The sequence below is a fragment of the Rhinolophus sinicus genome, chromosome 17 (genome assembly GCF_057876585.1).
Source record: "Rhinolophus sinicus isolate RSI-liver-muscle chromosome 17, RSI-T2T, whole genome shotgun sequence".
Classification (NCBI taxonomy): Eukaryota; Metazoa; Chordata; class Mammalia; order Chiroptera; family Rhinolophidae; genus Rhinolophus; species Rhinolophus sinicus.
The window spans coordinates 156,303,411-156,323,766 of NC_142517.1; the positions used below are offsets into that span (position 1 = coordinate 156,303,411).

At 37.1% G+C, this 20,356-nt stretch overlaps 1 long non-coding RNA gene across 1 annotated transcript in view; it reads left to right on the top strand.

Annotated features, from left to right (window-relative positions):
* Positions 1 to 3,934: 3,934 nt before the first annotated feature.
* The window catches only part of LOC109445186 (uncharacterized), a 74,804-nt gene continuing 58,382 nt past the window's right edge, over positions 3,935 to 20,356 (top strand). The window contains exon 1 of the long non-coding RNA XR_012497967.2: positions 3,935 to 4,282. This is a non-coding gene — a long non-coding RNA (uncharacterized LOC109445186). The remainder of the gene's footprint in view (positions 4,283 to 20,356) is intronic.

Consider the following 20,356-nt stretch of genomic DNA (forward strand, 5'->3'; position numbering starts at 1 on the left):
TAATAACAGTAATGGGACCCATCTTATAGCATTGTTGCGGATCTCAGAATGGATCATGTGTATAAAATGTTTTGGAAAGACAGATATACTCACTAGAATATAAGCTATTATTATTTTGATTAATTGAAATATAGCTATTGGTACATTTTATGCATTCATGTTAGGTTAAGTTCCTAATTCACAGATATCTTAGAACAACACTTAATTTGAATTTATAGTACAGCGTATTAAAAAGAATTTCTACCTCTTGGGAAGTGTGTATGTGTGTGTGTGTGTATGTGTGTGTGTGTGTGTGTACACTTATCTATTTCTACCATACATATCAGCTTCAGAAAGAATCAGAACTGAGTTGCTGACCTGTTTGAGGTAACAATTCATGGGAAGATACAATTTAAAATTCTAAGATTAGCATGCAATAAGTGTAATTTTAAGGGCCAAGAGCTATCATTCAGTATAAATTCTAAACATGTGAAATTGAACTTAAACTCAATATCCCTTCCAGCCCTATGACTTTATGATTATATAATATGACCCCAACTATCTTTGTGAAGGGGAGATGGTCCTAAACTGAAGGCCCTTGATCTTCTGAACTCTTTGATGGGTTTGGGCACTTACATCTGGATATAACACCTGTGAAAAGCTGGACTACTGTGCATCCGAGAAGAAGAAGAATTTGTAGCTCTCAGCGCATCTTGCAGGGCGGGGTGAGGAGCAGAGATAGGAGAGGGAAGGGAGAGGATGACAGAGAAGAGCCCAAATCCTTACCAAACTCTATTAAACCCAAAGATGGTTGGTATTGATTGATCTCTGGTGGAAACTAGTGACAGTTGGAACCTGGGTCACTTTTTTCGAGTGATAAGATCATGTACATGGGAACAAGACTCCAGGACAAAGAGGATGATGTAAGATTTTAAGTCCCTAAGAAGTTGCAGAAGGGTTTTGGACTTCCAGACTGTAAAATTGGTAGCTATGTGAGAAAATTATACCTAGATCTGCAAGGGGCAAAGAGGCCCAAGCCTATACCTGTGTTGTACCAGTAAGAAATATATTTAATATTTATTTGTAATTTTTACCTTGCCTACTTCCAAAAGGAGAAATAATACATCGGTGGTATTATTTAGTGTAATAGAACTTCACGTAGTGGAGTTAACCTAGGCCTGTGGTTCTGAAATGTGGGCAGGGAAGGTGGGAAGGGCAATTTTGCCCTTAGGGGACATGTGTTAATGTCTGGAAATATTTTTGATTGTCACAACTGTGGGTTGCCATTGGCACCTTGTCAGGGATGCTCCATAATTTCATATGATATACAGGACAGACTGTATAGCAAAGAACATCTGACCCAAAATACCAATAGTGCCAAGTCGAGAAACCGTGACTTAGGCCAACCTCTCATTATACAAATGAGAAACTGAATATCAGAGAGGGTCAGTGACGTATGCCAAGTCATACAGTGAGCAAATAGAAGAGACAAGTCCTTTAGTGTTTTCCCCATCACACTACGCAACTTCTAAAAGCTGAAACTGGAACTGTTGGGAAATAAAGCTTCTTAAGGACAAATGTAGGCTTCAGATGTACTAAATATGCAGTTGTATAGCTCTATAAAACTCAGTATTGCTTACATTAGGAAATCTAGGCAACCAGGAAAATAGAGAATTTCATTATGCAATGTATATTTGACTACATGTAGTAAAACCAATTTTTCATGATATTTAACCAAAGTACTGCCCAGCTAGTGGTTCTCAAACTTCAGCAAGCTTCACAATCACCTGGGGGGCTTGTTAAAAGACAAAGAGCTCTGACCCAATCCCAGAGGCTCTCACTCAGTAATTCTCTAGCAAGGCCTGAGAATCTGCATTTTAAACAAGTTCCTAGGTGATGCTGACGCTGCTGGTCGGGAGGTCACACTTTGAGAACAACTGGCCTAGAATAGGTTCTCCATGAATGTCGGCCTAATATTGTAGGTATTTAAAAATATATCTGCACCAAAAAATGTAATCTCATTTTAGCAGAAATTAATAATAAAGCTAATTTACATTCAGAGAAATATAATCTACAGATGGCAGAACTAAAACTAAATTTAGACCTCAATTAGCTCAAACCCTTTACTTTAGAAATGAAGAAATTAACATAACTTTCTAAGCTTCATTACTAAAAAGAAGAATTCCTTTCAACAACAGCCAATAAAAAAGTATCAAATGAACATCATTTACAGACAATTTGAATACTGACAGTGTCATCCTGAAGATATATAAACTCAAAGATTGTGAGTACAACTAAGAATGTATGCATTATGTTTAATATTACATTTATGAGGAATATTCTAAATGCCAAACTGAGTAAAACCTGGTCTGATGAGTATCTTATGCCAAGCTCAGTCTATGGGGAAAATGCCTATTGACATTAGTGATATAAAATCAGGCCCTGAGGAACCATAACTGTCTCTTCAAATTATTTGGGAAAACATGTACATGTTTAATCAATTAAATATAGCATAAAATGATAAGCAGTTATATTCCACCATAAATATTCAATGTTCTACTGTTAATCATGATTAACAGAATGAAGAGTACCCTGGAAGAAATTTAACGCAGTAACACTCATTTTCAGTCTTTTAATTTAAAAAAATAAATGCAAGAAATTCCAGAGATTTAAAAAACTACCTGTTTACCTAATGAGTATACTCTAATTAACCTGCCTTATGCTTGTTCTCCTTGAGAGACACCCAGTAACTGAATATTCAACTTTCCATTTAGCTTTTTACATCATAAAGACAGTTTACACAGCCTTCATTTTACTAATTCATGACATCCTGTCCAAGGGACTGAACTTCACTTGCCAAGGGCTCACAGGAAGCCAAAGCCTCTCAAATGTGCTACATTTGCCCTCAGTTTTTTAAATATCCACCTATCTTTTAAATTAGGTGCCATCTGTTATACCATCATCTCTGGTAAAATCTTATAGCATTTCTTGCCCGTGTCACACTGCTGCTGCAATCTCACCCTGCTACTTTTCCAGGCTGTTCTGCAGCATTCAATAAGAGGCTGCTATTTTAACTAATTCCCAGACCAGGACACTGTCAGAGTCTAAAACAGAATTAGCACTATGCTCTTTCTACTTCTACTCAGAGAGCAAATAGCGATTCATGACTACCCTGGGCTCATGCCTTCAAGTCCCCGAAATGCAACACCGTTCGAATCAATGCAGTTAACCCAGTATCACTCAGTGCTGGCATGGAATGGCACTCTTACTGCAGTATTCACCTTGGAACTAAGTAGGCAGGATTTATTATTTGGTGAAGTGATAACTACCAGGTTATGCAGGCTCCATTCTCATACTATCACAATCACGACAGAAGACACATACAGGAAAACATCTAGCTAATTTACAAGGGAAGCACATGTGTGATCAGACAAGGGCAACGGGGAAGCCAAGAACTGCAGTAAATCTCTTTGAGCTAATAGCTAGTAACGCTTCCTTACAACAGCTCTGAGCAAATGGATTGTATTCAGTTTAAACAGTCAAATCAACATTCATCCCTTGATGGTTAGAGAGGATGCTTGATAAGCAAACCCTAATTTACGATTCATTTACTCTAAAGTGTCTTAAAGCTAGGATGGCTAGAAGATTTACTATGCTTAGTCAAACATGCTCACAGCACTGGAATCTCAGTAATTCCTCCCTGTACCTCTCAGCATGGCTGACAGGCATTTGCCAAGAGTATAGCATATAAACTACTGAATCATGCAAAACATATTTACCCCCATAAGATGTAGCAAAAGCTCAGCTTCCTCCAGCTTCCATAGCCCCTGAAGTGTTAATCTGAAGGAACAGTTCCATGAGTTTTCACAGGCCAGCTGTATGTCTCCTACACTTGACCTAGACAGCCTTACATAAGAAGCTTCGGGACTGGGGAGCTCGCTGAATGTCATCACCAGCAAGAGTAAGAAGTATTGGCAGCAGCAGGCAGGCAGGCAGGCTGGGAGTTTGCATGAAAATCATGAAGTCTTTCTTGTCTTTCTCTTTTGAATTGTTTTGGAAGATGAGTTAAGAATAGCTCAGAAACTGGTCTCATTCTTTTTGTGGGAAGAATGACCAGAATCATAAAAGCTAAATCTTTCAGCAAGGGCAAGACACCTCTTTCAGTGTCTGCAGTAAACCTAACAGAATGAATTGCTGCCTGTAAAGTAATGTGCCATGACACCTAAAATGAAGGGAACGGTATCGCAAAGTAATGACTCAAAGGCTGCCACCAAGAGCTTTTGTCTTCCTTTAACTCATTGTGGTGAGTATAGGGGAATATGTGTATGTGTAATGAGAGTAAGAGTTGGAAGTGTGAGTTGGTTTGTAGAATGATAATTAAAGGATTTGTAAAGACTGTTCATGTTTCTTGTTGCAAGCAAGATGAGAGCATTTTTAACTACATCAAATTCAGAATTGGGTGGATTAAAATGAATGTGCTTAATATATTTCAAATTCAGACATTTTCGTGAAAGCAGTAAGAAAAGCAGGTACCTCTCCGTGGTGGATTGCAGATAACTGTCAGCTGTGTTAATTACTTCCATTGTCAATACTGACAAGGAAGTTCTGAATTTCAACATTCAGATTTTGCATACAATCTTTGATTAGACTTTAAATACAACTTCTCAGAATGGGGCAAGAGGATTACTGTGTTTATGAAATAAGCTTTTATAGACTCACTCCTAGGTATGGAAGATACTTTAAAATAGCAAATAAAAACAATGTACTCTCTCCATCTAATTTCCATTCAATTGTCTCAAATGTGTGCAATACATGTCCTTGAAAGCTTGAAATGATAAACTAAAAAAGTCCTATATGCTGATCCCGAGTCCAGGGATATATTATTAATATAGGATGATATTATATTACGTTATTTAATTATATATAACATTGTGATTTGATATGGTGATGTGGGCTAAGACATATAATTCTCAAAGCAACAGAAATAGCGAAGAAGGCATGCATCATTTAAAAATAATCTTAATGTGTTGCTCTTAGCTGGGAAACTTGTCTACTAATGCGTCATACTGAGAATAGAGCAGGGCAATAAGAGAATTTTAGATCAATGAAACAATGCAATGATCTAATACCACCCCATCATTTAACCCATAAGGAAACAGAGGTAGAAAGAAGTTAAATGGTGTGCCTAAGGAGAAATGGAGGAAGAGGTGAGTAGAAAGTGGTTTTCCTGAGACTCACACAGTATTTTGCCTGCCATACTCCAGTGAATAATTGTCCTTTGATAGTGGTGTAAAGGTGTGATATATAATGATTATTTTTTATCCTAAAAATGGCAGAAAACAAAGTGGAGTAGCAATAATCTGATTTTGGAAAAATGAGTTTTGTAGTGGATAGAATGAGAAATTTTATTCCATTATTTCTCGCAAGTAGTGAACATGTTAGTGCAACACTGAATTAAAATTTGAAATTATGAAAGTGTTCAGAACATCAAGTGAGGGACACCACTTTGGTGGTTCAGATTCTTTTATTTTGTTAATGTTGATTGTGGTGCTAGGCATATCTGTCTCTTGCAGAGCTAATGCACATGAAATAAACAACCCATAGGAAGCAAAGAACTGGAAAATAGAATGTCTTATTACTTTCAAGTAAACTGAGCCTCTTATAGTCAGGCACTTGTTTTTCATCCTTGCATCCCTGCCCCCAGCACAGTGCTTACTGGGTCCTCAGTAAACGTTTGCTGAATGGATAAATGGAGGGGTGAAATGCATTCATAATAACCCATGCATGGGAGTTGCGTATGTTAATGCCTAGCAGAGTTCCTTGGAGGAGTTTTTAAGAAATGTATAGAAATGATTTATGAGTATATCAGTTTAATAATTGCCTAAGTAAGTGAATGCATCTGAAATGCTTCTTTGGAAACCGCTATTATAAAAAGTTGTTTAGTGTTCTCCTTGCAATCTAATTGAGTCAACTTCGTATTGGTCTGATAGCTCATAAGAGTAATTCAACTTTCACTCGGTTAACCAAATAGAGGTTTTGTTTTTCTTAAGTGGTATTAAGTCCAGTCAAGAGATAGTAAGGTCAAGTAACATTAGGGTAGGACTTCACCCTCTTAGTAAACCCTCAGCCCTCAGGGCCCTCAACTCATTTTTTTTTTTCTCTTAGCCACTCTTAGCAAATGGCTTTTATTATTTGATTGCTACTGGTGGTCCCAAAATGGCTGCTCCACCTTCAGCATCCTGACTACATTCCAGGCAGAGGAACAGGAAATGCAAAGGGCAAAAAACAAGTGCCAGCTGAATTAGCTATTCCTCCAAAAGCTTTCCCAGAGGATCACCTAGAGACTTTGACTTATGTCTATGGGCTGTAACTGTGAAAAATGCCATCACTCCTTCAGAGGAGTCTGGAATAATTGGGTTTTTAGTTGAGCCCATTGCCACTCCCAATAAAGTTGGGGCTCTGTTTTTAAGACAAAAGGGTCTGCTTCCCCAATATCCATATCCATTCTCCCTTAGCATATACTTTTTGGTAGTTGTGGTAAAATCCTAAAGCATTCAGAGTGATCATTTAGTCTAAAATGATTTATCTTCCAAATGAAGGAAAAGACTTGTTCTCATTTGATACCTAGGTCTTCTATGGAAAAAATGATCCCACGTTTGCAGGAGAACATTACTTGCGTAACAACGGGTTTATACCTACACTGTAGCCCAATGGATGCAAGGAGAAAGCTGTAGATAAAAATTTTCAGAATGAAAAGGGAAAATAATCCTATGTGCCATTTCACCACATATTCAGCCCCCCAAAAAATGGTTGTCTAAAATAGTTTCTTTCTGAAAAAGAATTCTGACTGTGGAAGAATAAATGAACACTGAATGCTATCACTCTTAAAATTTATCTCATTACTAAGTAAAATGGTGTCTCACTAATTTAGAAAAGAGGCTTTTATTTGTTTTTTTTTTGTTTGTTTGTTTGTTTGTTTTTTCCGTTCTGCCTCTTGCCTTGTTGGATTCAGCTAGACTGAGAAGCATGTGTCTCCTTCTGCTGGACCATGGAAAGGCTTTGTAAGATACCCAGTTAGTTTGTAAGAAAACCTCTCTAAGCTTAAAACTGTTTTTCATATTGGGACAAGGAATGATACTGACATCTTTTACAGGACCTGGACCAAGATAGCCCTTTGTTCAAACCAAATATTTTACTTTTAAATTTGTAGAGGGTTCCTGGGCAAACTGGAATAGAAGCTCTCTAATTCAAAAGGAAGAAATTATGACATTGTCTATTAAATAACTTTTACATGGAGGATAGTTGACTTCTGAACCCAAGTCACAATCATCTTGAAATAACCTATTTGGAAAAAAAAAAAAATCAAATATTGCACCAGTATCTACTACCCTAAAAAGCCTCATGGAGTATGCTACTTATTATTTACAGGAATAAATAGGGAAAATTATTTGCAGAAAAGCAGACTATATCCAACCTAACTGGAGACAGCATAATCAAAATATATTCAGTAAATGATAGGTATGAATATTAGAAGTTGTAAACTCAAGGAATAACACAACTGTAATTTGCTTCATTTTCCTATAAATGAATTTCTATTTTAATGGCAAAAAATCAATTATTTCTAGGCCGGCTCAATCACTTTAGTACTTTTTTAGTTATCTCAGGTTTAACTCAGTAAAATATGAGATTTTAAAAACATACTCTCTTTTGAGAAGCTAGACATTGGTACTCTATTTGAAAAGAATAAAATTATAGAAATGATATCTATTATTAGCAGTGTTTAAGTTTAATATTTTTGCCCTGTATTACATAAGATGCTTTAGTTTCCCCAAATCTCACATTTGGTTTATTATTTTAGTTTTATGATAACCTTGTGATAGGTGTTAAACAGATTTCACCACCTTATCCTACTTCTTCATTTTAAAGAAAAGATGGAGAAAAAGTGCTTATGACTCTTCCCAGATCTCAGAGTTCGGTTGCTGAATCTTTCCTTCCAATTAATTAATTTCTGTCGTGCAGGGCGGCCTGTGGGGTCTCTGCTCCCGCTCCCCATACAAGAACGCAGGACATGGTGAGGCCGAAAAGGAACACCCACGGAGCCATAGGTAGGGGAGTCATACCACTATATTCTCTCTGGCGGCACTATACTCTCACTGGAGGCTGGATCCACACTGTCCGCAAACCGCCATCCGCGCTTGCCAGCCCAGCCGCCATCTTCTTGCTAGTCCCCATTCTTTCTCCTCTCTCCCTTCTTCTCCTCTGCTTTCTGCTAGCGTAGCCACAGCAGTTATATTAGTGGCCAATGGCTCACTGGTTACAGCTGACGGCCAACTAGCCACAGCTGATGGCCATACAATCACAGTTGATGGCCATTTACTACCTGAGCCAGGCACCTGTCTATGTGAGGCCGAGAGCCTGGAAACTACTTTCTGGGGCTCTGCCCCCACAATTTCCTTTTGAAATTTATATTTTCCCAGGATGGGCCTCTGCTGTATTTAGTGTGCTCAGTAAAACTCTGAGTATATCAGCAAATTCAAGCAGTCAACAAACATTTCTTATTTGCCACCCTTTACGGCTTCTGCAACGTCTTCAGGTACTTTTAGTCAGAGTTCCAAATTGAACTGTTGTATTGGAAACCAGCTTTAGAAATGCTGTCTTCAAATAGCAAGACTTGGCTCCCTCAGACATTTTGAACATGAAAATCTGTGAGTACCTAGAACTCTAAATCAGCAGAGCTCCCTTTGCTTAAGGTCAGAGCTCTCCTGGAGGTCGGGAGTTGAGGCTATAGATGCTGACCAGGTAACCCAGACCCATTTGTTTGTTCCTTTTGCCTCGTTTCTTTTCTACCTCCCAACTTTTCAGTGGGACACTTGGAAAAAATTAGACGACTTGCCTGAGGCCACATAACCAGTTATCTTTAGGGCTTGACCAACATATAGGGTTTCTTGACTAGGATCAAGTAAGTGAAAAATCAATTATTGAAAAGTAAACAATAAACAGCCCAGATGTTTCTGTAGATATAGCTGGATTATAAAAAAAATTAAAATGTATTCTATTCAGCAAAACCTCTAAAGATGTTCTTCAGGGTGCCATTGTGTATGTTGAATCATCCTCTTCCTGCTTTATAACTGAAGAAGGTGATGAGAATTTTGGACTAATGACAGATAAATGTTAAACATAATCTATATTTGTACGAACGTGCTTAATATTTTACAAAGCATATTCATGTATTTGATCCCCTAGATCCTTACCAGAGTCACATGAGGTCTGTAAGGCGCTTGTTTACCTGATCCCATGCCTCTATTAAGATGGAGCCAGGATATATCCCAGGCCATGGAATTCTGCACAAAGGGCTTTCTGCAACACACCACACTGTAGGAGTCTACTAATCAAGTGTAAGGCCACATGGATATGAGGTGAAACATGTGAGTGAGGAATGGCCAGTCCTAACCCTAATCCTGCCACAGAGGATCTGTGTTACCTCTCAGGCCTCCACTTGCACTTCTGGAAGAGAAGCTCAGGGTTTCAGAGATGGGCTCAGACTTGTGAAATCCAGTGATGGACAGATCTTCAGAAATGCCAAACTCTGTTATTCTAACAATTAGTCCCCAGGTGATTTTTATTTTGGGGAAGAAAATCTCGGAAGCAATTAGTCAACTAGCTGAACAGCTGCAAATGTCTTCAGATTTGAAAACATTGCCCTCTTTGCAGAGGACAGGCAGTAGGGTTCCAAATGCAAGCAGATCTTGCATATACTGTACAAGGAACGAGTCTGTCAGCAATCTTAAGTAGGTAGACAAAGTTTGCCTCTAATTTCAGTATTAAGGCCCAAGATAAGTCAACCATTCATAGGATTTGGAGGCTGGAGGAAATCCTAATTTTGCTGTTGCCCCACGTTGCTAGCTTGGCAAATACCAAAGCAGATGAAATTTGACTTTGATTAGTGCTCTTTTTTAAAGAAAAAGCATTGATAGGACACATCACAACCTACAATCTTTCTTTAGTAATGAAAGGCAATTTTTAAATGTAGTATGCTAATAGTTCAGTATTTAATTTTTGAGCCCTAGTGAATCATTAGTCTAATAAACAATAACATTTGATATATATATATATATATATAAAAGAATGTCAAAATCATATAAGCTATTTCACTTCTTAATGTAAATTCATTTTATAAAACAGATCAGAGGAAATATTGCCTAAAGGAAATACCACATCTTGACCATATTCTCTCTATAATCCTGGTTCTTTAGCATGCAGGGCAAATTTTGGATGGGTAAATAGGAATAATAATGCCTCTCTCATAGAATTGTTGTAAATTTTATTGGGAAAACATATAGTAGTAACTGGGCATGTGATAGGTGGTCAGTAACGTTCAATTTTATCTTCTTGCTCCCCTCACTTAAAGATGGGAATTTTGATCCGTGGTCAGCCAGAAAAAGGCTATTTTTAGCCAAGTAAGCCTTCAGATTAAACTAAATTGGAAATATTTTCTTTGAGTTTCTTCTTTTTAAGATTTATTTTTATTCTGACTTCTCTGTAACAGGAAAGGTAGGAGGGCTGGAAGGGTCCCTTCTTTATAGAGAAAGCTCATTTTAAGCATGTGTGCTAACCAATGATCCACTGATTTATCGAATTTTTAATCTATCCTTGCTTTTAATGTACTTAGCCATTGCTGTGTATTTACTTTAGCTATAAGCAACGGGTATTTATTGGCTCCCTGCCTCCAGACCTACCTTTTAGAACACACAACTCCATCCTTTTGGAATGCTTAAGGTCTGGGAATATATGATATTACCCTGTATGATCAGATCACTGTTGAATGCTGGAACTATAAAGTACATTGGAAACAAAAGAAAACAAGATTGCTTCTTCATTTGGTGGTCAGAAATATCTTCTTGGGGAGAGTGGGATTTGGATAGAGAAATGGAGGTGGGGTTATCACAGGGAAGAATGTAAAGAGGGTGGAGGAGTTAATACTCTCTGAAGGCAAAAGGGAAGGAGAGGAATATTCCAGAAAAAAGGAACAGGCAGTTTATCTGGAGCTGAGGGTTTGTGCATTATCATGATTAATCAAAGGAAAAGTTGCCAAGCTTTCATCATAAAAAAATAGTCTCCAGGAGAATTCATCAAGTTCTATTGCCTATTAATTTCTATTGATGCATTTTATTTAGCATCTTCAATGACAGAGGACGCTTTTTTTTTTTTTAAATAAAGAAATGAAGGCAATAAAATGAAGTTCATTAGAGGAATGATGTATGTGTGATATTTAAAAACTAAGCAATGTCACTGCCCCAAGCAGTGAATTAGGAGTCTTTAATTTTAGTAATGATTGCAATGTCCTTGAAATTTCTAAATACATGACTTGGCATTTTTATTTAGCACTTATCAATTGATAGTATTTATTATCCTATATTTATTATTTATTGAGTAATTATGAAACAAGGCAATGTAGTGCTGTGTTTTGATTTGTAATGAAAAAAAGAACCTTGGTTTTTAGCCCTACGTTTACCATTAAATACTTTTTTCTTGTATGACCTTGATTCTGTTTCCCATCTGTGAATCTGTGTAATCACGTACAAAATAAATGAGACTAAACTTAAATGCATTTTAATTCCTTCAAGTTTTAAAATTGTATAATATACTTTCAAAACTCCAATAGTTCTCTATTATTTTATCCTTTTTAAAAACCACATTCATGATGAATAGGATCTGCACAGTTCAAATGTCTTTTTTTCTTAGGCAGCGAGAAAATTTCTCAAGGGCTACATAGCAGCTTTTGGCCCAGTTAAATTTTAATGTCAACACCAACATCCTAAAGAAATGTAATGAGATAAAGGATGACTTTTAAAAGGAGGTCTTCTTTCTGCTCCCTGTTAGGGCTTGCAAGGAATCCTGAAATATGTGTAATTTAACATTCATCACAACACATTATGAGGCTTTGCTGTTCTAAAGTGTACTCAGCCATACAATCACATTTGTCCTGAATATCCTTTTATGAAAGATAATAATGTATTCAAGCCTCACCACTGACACTGGGAGGGGATGCTGCCCTTATGAAGAGTGTGTGCTATCTTCCGTGTTGGGGATATATCCACAGGAGGCCAATAGCTGATGGATGGCTGCCCCACTTATGAGTGCAGCCAAAAGTCACTCTGGTAATATTACCATCTCTCTCAATTCCCCAACAGGAAGACTGAGCTCCCACTCTCTGAGCCCGTGTGTGTTAGAGAGGACATTTGCAGACATCAACCAGCACAGAACACTGATTAAGCATTGCTGATGAATCTCCAGCAACAGAAGCCATGGTGGGGGTGGGGGTGAGGTTCTCAGAACCCTGCAAGAAAGCCCACAATAGGTTTCTGCACATAGTTTCTCACAGCCCTGAGAAACCTTCTCAGACATTTTCATAAGCCTGGGTCCTGTATGGGCATGTAATTCTAGCTACACATAAATAACATCAGTGGTAACGGAACATACATTTCTTGTTGTGAGGTAATTTTGTCCTAAATGCCTGTTGCTATACATTTTTAATTCCCTTCAGACTAAATAGAACCTTTTCTTCACAAAGTGGTTAATGAAAGATTAAGCTCTTTTCTTCTGTTTTTCTATTTGACAAAAAAAAAAAAATTATGTATCTTCTCTAATGTTTGAGAATGTAGGAGATCCTATCTCTATTCCCCAAAGCAGATTAGAATTTTCTAATTTTACTTTTTAATATTTAAAGGTAGCATATTATATAAACCAAAACAAGACTATGATTATAAAAACTATAATTAACAATGAACTTGCATCACATGATCATTTGAAGTTAGCTATGATATAGTGTAAAAATTATAGTAAAACACAGATTTGGATTGAGATTCCAGCTCAATAGCATGTGACTTCTGGAAGTTGCTTACATTTTCTTAGCATTTGTTCTCATCTGTTAAATGGGGATAATAATCTGAAATTATAAGATCATGAGATAAGGTGTTTGGCACATCAAAGGTGTTCAAAAAACACGACTCTTCTTCTTCCCCCTCCTCCTTAATCAAGTTGAAAGCACAGGGTTAAGAATTTAATGAATGCTTCCTTGAAAAAGAAAAATTAAGGCTTCATGATTTTATCCTAGACATCTATTTTCCTCACTTTCATACCTTCCTGAGCAATCTTGATCTCTTTGTTGGTCACAATTACCACCTTTATACTGATGGTCCCCATATTTCTATTTCTGGTCCAAACCACTTTCCTATGATCCAGACCCTTTATAAGTTTTTAGTAATCTTCACATACATGCGGTTGTTAAACTCACTTTAACTCTACATTTTCAAAACTGAGTTTATTATCTCCCTCTTACCACTAGAAAAAAATACAGTAACAATCAAACATTTGGCTTATCTTGCTCTGTTTTTATCATGAGTGTCTAAGCTAGAAATTTTGGTTACAGCTCAGATTTTTCTCTCTAACTTTTTCATACCCAAACACCAAGTCCTGTCCACTTCTACTTCCTAAGCATCTTTTAGATCCATCTACATCTCTCCATTCTTACTGCCACTACCCTATTTCAGGCCACCATCCTGTTGCCTCAAGTTTTGCTATCAGCTTTCAATGGGTCTCTTTGCTTCTAGTCATGCTTCTCTCCAATCTGTTGCTTATATTATAGCCACAAAGACCTTTCTAGATATACATCAGATTGTGTCTTTCCCATGCTAAAACCCAGGCTTACCATCATTTTAACATGGTTTACATGATATATGATATATTCTTAACATATTTTATTTACAATGGGGTGCATTCCCTAGACCCCCTGAGGACTCAACCATTTCTGGTACTGTTGCAACCAACAGCTCTCAATTATGTCCCTCTCTGGGACACTCCCTCAGCTGAAGAGAACCTATTGCACAAGGTCACACCCTTCCCAGGGCAGCCTGTCTCCAATGACAGCTCCATTTAGAGCTATAAAATTCCAGCTTCCTTATTCTAATCAGAGACAAATCTTAAGGTCCAATGTCAGAGCTCTCTGTGGGATTGGCTGAAGACTTTGTTTTGACCATATTCCAGCCCAACTTCTCCCCTCCACACAGAGAAAGAAGTTGGGCAGTAGACTGCCTTCTTTGCTCCATAGGAGTAGATATTGAAAGCTCTTCCCAGTAAACTTCCTGCATGAAAACCTCGACCTCTAAGTCTATTTCCCACAAAAACCAACCTTGACACAAGAGCCTTCCATGGATTGTTCAGCATTTGAACCTCATACTCTATGAGTTCTTCCCCCCCGTACTCTGTCCTTCTAGTCTGACCTAACCTCAGTTCCTCAAATATATAGTGCTCGACCATTGAGCCTTGGCACTTATCCTTTCCTCTGAGCTCTTCTCTCCCTCATTCTTTTGGTTTTTGCCTAAGCGTCACTTCTTTCAGGAAGCTTTTCTGATCCAGATTCTAGTTAAGTGCGTTTCCTTTGTGTTCACCTGGTATTGCCTCCCTTATAGCACTCACCATTTTCGTGTTGTATTGTTACAGTCCATGACCATGTCTAGTTCATATTTTTGACTGGCTATAGGCTCTGTAAAGAAAGGCAATTGTTCACCATTGTATCCTAGTGTGATTCAGTATTTGGCTTATGCTAGTCTCTCAAAAAATGTTTGCTGAATGACTGAAAGACTGAGTGAATGAATGAACTCATTAAGATTGGATGTACAGTGGTTAGAATTAAGAGATACATGGAAGAGGAATTTATATGTTTATTTAAGAATGATCATATGTATTTTGGATGAGAACTTTAGTTTGTACTGAATATACTCTTATGTGGGTGTTAATTCAGACAGAAATAGTCATTAACTCATCATTCAAACTCAGGGATTTAAAAAATTCCCTAATGCATAGCTCTCCAAAGGAATTGCTCAAAAAATGTCAATTTGGCTTCTGCTAAGAATTTATCTCTAACTATGTTAATATTATTTAAAACAACAACAACAAAAACCTCCATAAAAATATGACTGGAAAAATTGTCGGAATTTATACTATGTTTCTCTTCTTCACCATCGACTTTCCTTCTGCTGTCTGGGAAACGAAGGACCGGAATTGATCAAGTTTTGTTAGGGTGGTTTCATTAAGTGACCCAAGAAATTAAATGATTCAACAAAGATATTTGAATTAGTAAATTTCTAGCCTTATGCTATAAAATAGAAAAGGAGGAGGCTATTTGATATAAATGCCAACCCTTATCCACACTGACCGCCACTGGTTGGGTTTCCTCCCAATAGGGCAGGCTCTTGTACCTCACAGCAATCAGACTTTGAGGCATCTATGCTTCCTTGGTGAAGAGAGCAGGACTTCCTATGAATTTCCAAGCAAGGAGAGAGCTCCTGATAGACTAGAGCAATTCTTCAGAAAAAGGGAAAGCTATGAGCTGTTTGATATCAACACTGACAACAGCAGGAGAGCTGCACCCTGTCCTGGTAAAGGGTTTTGAGTCAGGACCACAGTGGTTACACTATTCCCCCATCCGTGTGTCCATGTCTGGAGATACCTACAGCCTGTCCATGCTACTTGCTGGCTCCCTAATTTAGACCTCACATCCTTCCTTTGGAACGGAGGTAAACTTGTATCAGAATTCCCTCCATTGTCGGAAGTTATCGCTAATTTTCTTAGAATTTCCAAGTAGTCGCTATATTGTAAATATAGAGTCTCTTAAAGTTGAAAATATAAAACGATTCTAGCCCAGAATTTAATTCTAATATCTAATTTACTATATTAATCACTCATTTAGATATGAGGAGAGAATATTAAAATCTAACAGATTCTTACAAAGTGTGATAGTGAAAAACAGAAGCTATTGTCTGAAGACCCAATTTTATTCTTATTTTTTTAAATACACTGTTGGTGTCTGTGGGAAATTGGCACATAATTATATGTTCACTTACAGTGAAATAGAAAAAGAGATGAATTGGTGGTAAGACTATTAGAGAGACCTAGAACTAGAAAAGCCACACCATGGGTCCACCTCCCATGTAAGAGCTTTGCTTAAAGCATTGCATACTTGTTCATGAAAAAGGTGTCATCCTTACAATCTACAAGTCTCATACTGAAGACATAAGAATTTTCCCTTAACTAATATCTCAGAATATTTATACTTTAGACCCTTGTCAGAAGCTGTAACATCAAACTCTGTTGTCAGACTCTTATCAAAAGTTAGAGAAGTGGAGTTTATAAAGGATACTCGGAGGGCATGCAATATGGTCGTTTCTGCAGTGTTTCCAGCCCACACTGGATAAGCAGAGAGTTTATCCTGGGACCATATTGCTTTTTTCATACAATATAGAAACTCAAGAGAAGCACACAATGGTCAAATTCTAGAGAAATCCACTGCAGGTTTGCTTTGATTATGATCCCATTGTTTTCAGTAATGTTGAATCATAAGAGACTGCAGTTGAAACCATTGCAGTGTCTGTTAATAGTCTGACCAAACAATTGTAGTTTAGAACTAATATCATCTAAATATGTATCTTTTGGACAATGGAGAAGGAAAAAATTATCCAAAGTGAAAATTGGCTTCAAATTCAAGTTTAGAAGGGGTTTTAAATGAGATGATGTAGATCAAACTAAAAATATAAGCAAATCACTACCTAAATAAATATGAAATTGAACACATAAATTGTTAAACTGGAAAGAAGTTGGACAATTCTTTGCTTTCTGGGGAGTATGAAAACGTCCAGGCTGGTGGCCAATAGGCTGGATGCCTGGTTAACTTCAGGCTAGTTGGACACTCACTCTCATTATTGAAAGACTATCAAGTGACTTAGTTGTAACTCTGGAAGGTGAGATCTGGGGAAAAAGAGAAGACCACATGGCCAGGTTTGTCCATCGCAAAGGGCTTCTCCAACCTTTGCCAAGACAGAGTCTACCCTTGCCTCTGGGAGGAAAATGAAATTATTTTAAGAATCACTCACTAGGGAAAAATTGTTACCCTGTTTACAGATGTGTGTATGTATATGCATTTCAAATTTTAAAGCAATTTTATGCTTGGAGATTTAATGGTTTTCTTAGTTTTTTTGCACAAAACATCTAAGATTGGATGTTTGGGTCTAAGTTGACTCAAAAAGAACACAAGAGAGCTTTAGATTTTTTTATCAGAAAATGCCAAAAGTAAGTTGGCTTCCAGGCTATCTTGCAGGACTAACTCTTATATTCACTTCCTATCCCAGTGGCTGCACAAGCCATGGAACCTCTGCTAGTTTATACCTACTTTGTATAGGCTACCTCTGCTTGTTTGAGCCATGGCAGCTGCAACTGATACAGGGTGGTCAGAGAACATCAAGGCCACTGCAAGGAATCTCTCTCTGTTCACCATATCTGATCTCATAGGAAACATTGCATTACAGGGGTGGGCACGGTACTACATTTCCACATGACAAGTGTTGACAGGAGAGAATATACATATATGTATATATGTATATATTTTGTATATATGTGTATGTATAGATTTATGTATATATGTATATATTTCACATGTATATATGTAAATTATATACATGTAAAATATATATGTAAAATATATATGTGTAAAATATATATGTAATATAGATATTTTCCCCCCATTGCTGTTATCAGAAACTTGACATCATCAGATAGTGAAGCAAGAAGTACTGACAATGGAGGCTGAATTATGGCCTCGGCCTAGACTTGGCACCTTTGAAACAGGTTCTAACTACCAGCTGACAAAGAGGTCAGAGAGGTTGCTGCCACCAAAAAGCCCTGCTGGAGTTAAGAATTGAGGTCAGTAATCGCCCCAAGAGTTTTGGAAACTAAAATGAGATTTCAGTTTTTTCTACACTTATTTGCTCATCCCCAACACACACATTTTTATGTACTTCCAAAAATAATATTAAGCAGAAATGTGTGTGTGTGTGTGTGTGTGTGTGTTCATTAATTTAGCTTTTCAAAAATTTTCTCCAAATTTTTTTTTCTACACACATTCACACACACACACACACACACACACACACACACACACACACCCTAGTTCATTGCCCCTGGGATATAAGAACACTTTTCTTAGAAGAAAGGAATTTATATTGTAAATGACATCCCCACAAAACTTCTTTAGTTTTATAATATGCTCTGTTTATTTTCCTGTGGTAGAAAGTGCTCTGTAGTAAGTAAAATCGCAAAACTCCACATTGGCGTATTGTCTGCAGATGGAATTAAAAACACTTTACTGTGCCCTTCAGTCCAATACTATCACTCCCTGGCTATGTTTAAATTGGGTTTAAGTGCTTCAATGTCTGCCAATGGCAATATCTATGTTAAACAGTGATTATGGGACATGTAAAACGTTTCACCAGTGTTTTTGTCTGAAATCTCCAATGCTGTCTTTACAGACATTGGATAAAATATTGAAATATAGTTGTTGGGAAGGTGTAACATTTAAATGTCTGCTCTGTAGTTTTATTTCTCTTTTAGTTGTACTCTGACTATAAAGTGAGTTTCATTTTTCAGTAGAACATATCTCTTAAGTTTCCTTTTATTCCATAGCTAGTTGGTAGAAAGGGAAGAGCAGATCAGATATAAATCCATCTTCCTACCTAATCTTTGGAATGCCTTAAAAACGAAAACTTCCTTGTATTATTTTGTAGTCATTTTGATCCAAGAAGTAAAATAATTTCACACATATTGAAATACTCCTCAGCAAGAGATTAATAGGATGAATATCATTTTTAGAAACTGAATTCCAAATATTTAATCATGGATTCAAAGAGTTCTCATCAGTGTAGTGATGCCTGTTCTCTAACCGAAGTACCATATTTGCCCCTGCAAATGGGACTGAGTCATTGTCTTCTTGTTTTGTGTGTTTATCAAAAATAACCTAGCCACTACTCACTGGTTCTTGACTCTGTTCTATATACTAAGAAAATAGAGTGTTGATTTTTCTTGTCTCCACTTCTTTATCTTCCAGGCATCCTCTTTTTTTGTGTCTAGGTTTATTATGTTCACTTGTAAAATAAAATATCTTGCTCAGTTCTGAACGGCATGTGCAACGAGAATTATTCTTTCGAGTGTTCATAGAGAGACTAGCTCTCTTCAATCTACAATACTCTTACTTTCTCAATAACTTTGTTCTGTTTTAAAGACAACATGATAGTTTTTGGGGTCCACTGCTAAGAACAGTGTAATTAGAATCTTCTTACAAAGTAAGCTTGGACTTACTATTCTTTAAGATAATTGAAGCTGTTAAAAGTAATACAAACATGGGAAACACACTGTAGATAAATTATTCTTTAAAAAACAAATTCATGCAATTTGTAGTTGTTTTTTTATTCTTAGGGTTAAAGTATTATTCTTTTTCCAAAGTAAAATTATTTGATAAATGTTTTGTAGATTTATGCATCTGTCCAGATACTGAATTAAGAAAAAACAAACACACAGTATTTCTAAGACCTTTGTGTTTGTTTGGAGATGCGTGACACATAAGCAGGCAACTTATCTCACCCACTGCCTGTGTTCGGGAAAACAATTCTGTGCAACCTAGATGCTACCTGGCACTAGGGATCTGTGTCAGGTACAACATTATTGTATTTTGTTAATTTATCCTTCTTCCCCTTCACCATGAAACAATTACATCTCAAACCACAAAGCTTCCATTTAATGTGAACCAGTTAAAATCTTTACCAACATGACCTTAAGGAGTATCCAAGTAGACAGTGAGGTGTGGATCCTCAAAGTATACTCACCTGGCAATCTGCCCACTCTCTGCATTCATAATTAACCTGATTGTACTTCCTGCCCAAAGGCTCATACTCATATCCTGGGGTGATGTCTGCCTCAAGGTTAAAGACTCAGTGTGCTATTCCAATTTTAAATAACCTTTTGCTCTATGCTTATTTCACCTGTGTTATGTCTTAAACTGATTATAGAATTCTTTCGCCAGAATGAACCTTTGTCTATGAGAACTCACAGTTGTATTTATTGAACTGTAATGTACATCAGTTCTTTCAGTTGTTCTTTATTTGGAAGTGTAGTTTCCATTATTCTCCTTTTGGCAAAAATGCCAGGATTCACTTTGGGCAAGATTTATAGGCTTCATTTTTATACCGTCATGGTGTCTTGCTCTCTGTTGTTCTAGAGGGAAGAGCAAATGATTCACGTTGAGCTATCTGGATTCTCTCTCTCTCTCTCTCTCTCTCTCTCTCTCTCTCTCTCGACTTAGAACGTCGAGCAGAGTGATCACATGGTAGGAAAAGAGGTTAGTGCCTATTAATTCTCGTAGTGGCACTCTGATGGGTTTCCTACTTCAGACCTTTGGAGCCTTGTTCACCCCTTTTTTCTGAGTCCTCTTCTTTAACCTTCCCATGAATTTTGAACTACAAAATATCCTTATAATACATTATTTCCTCCTTAA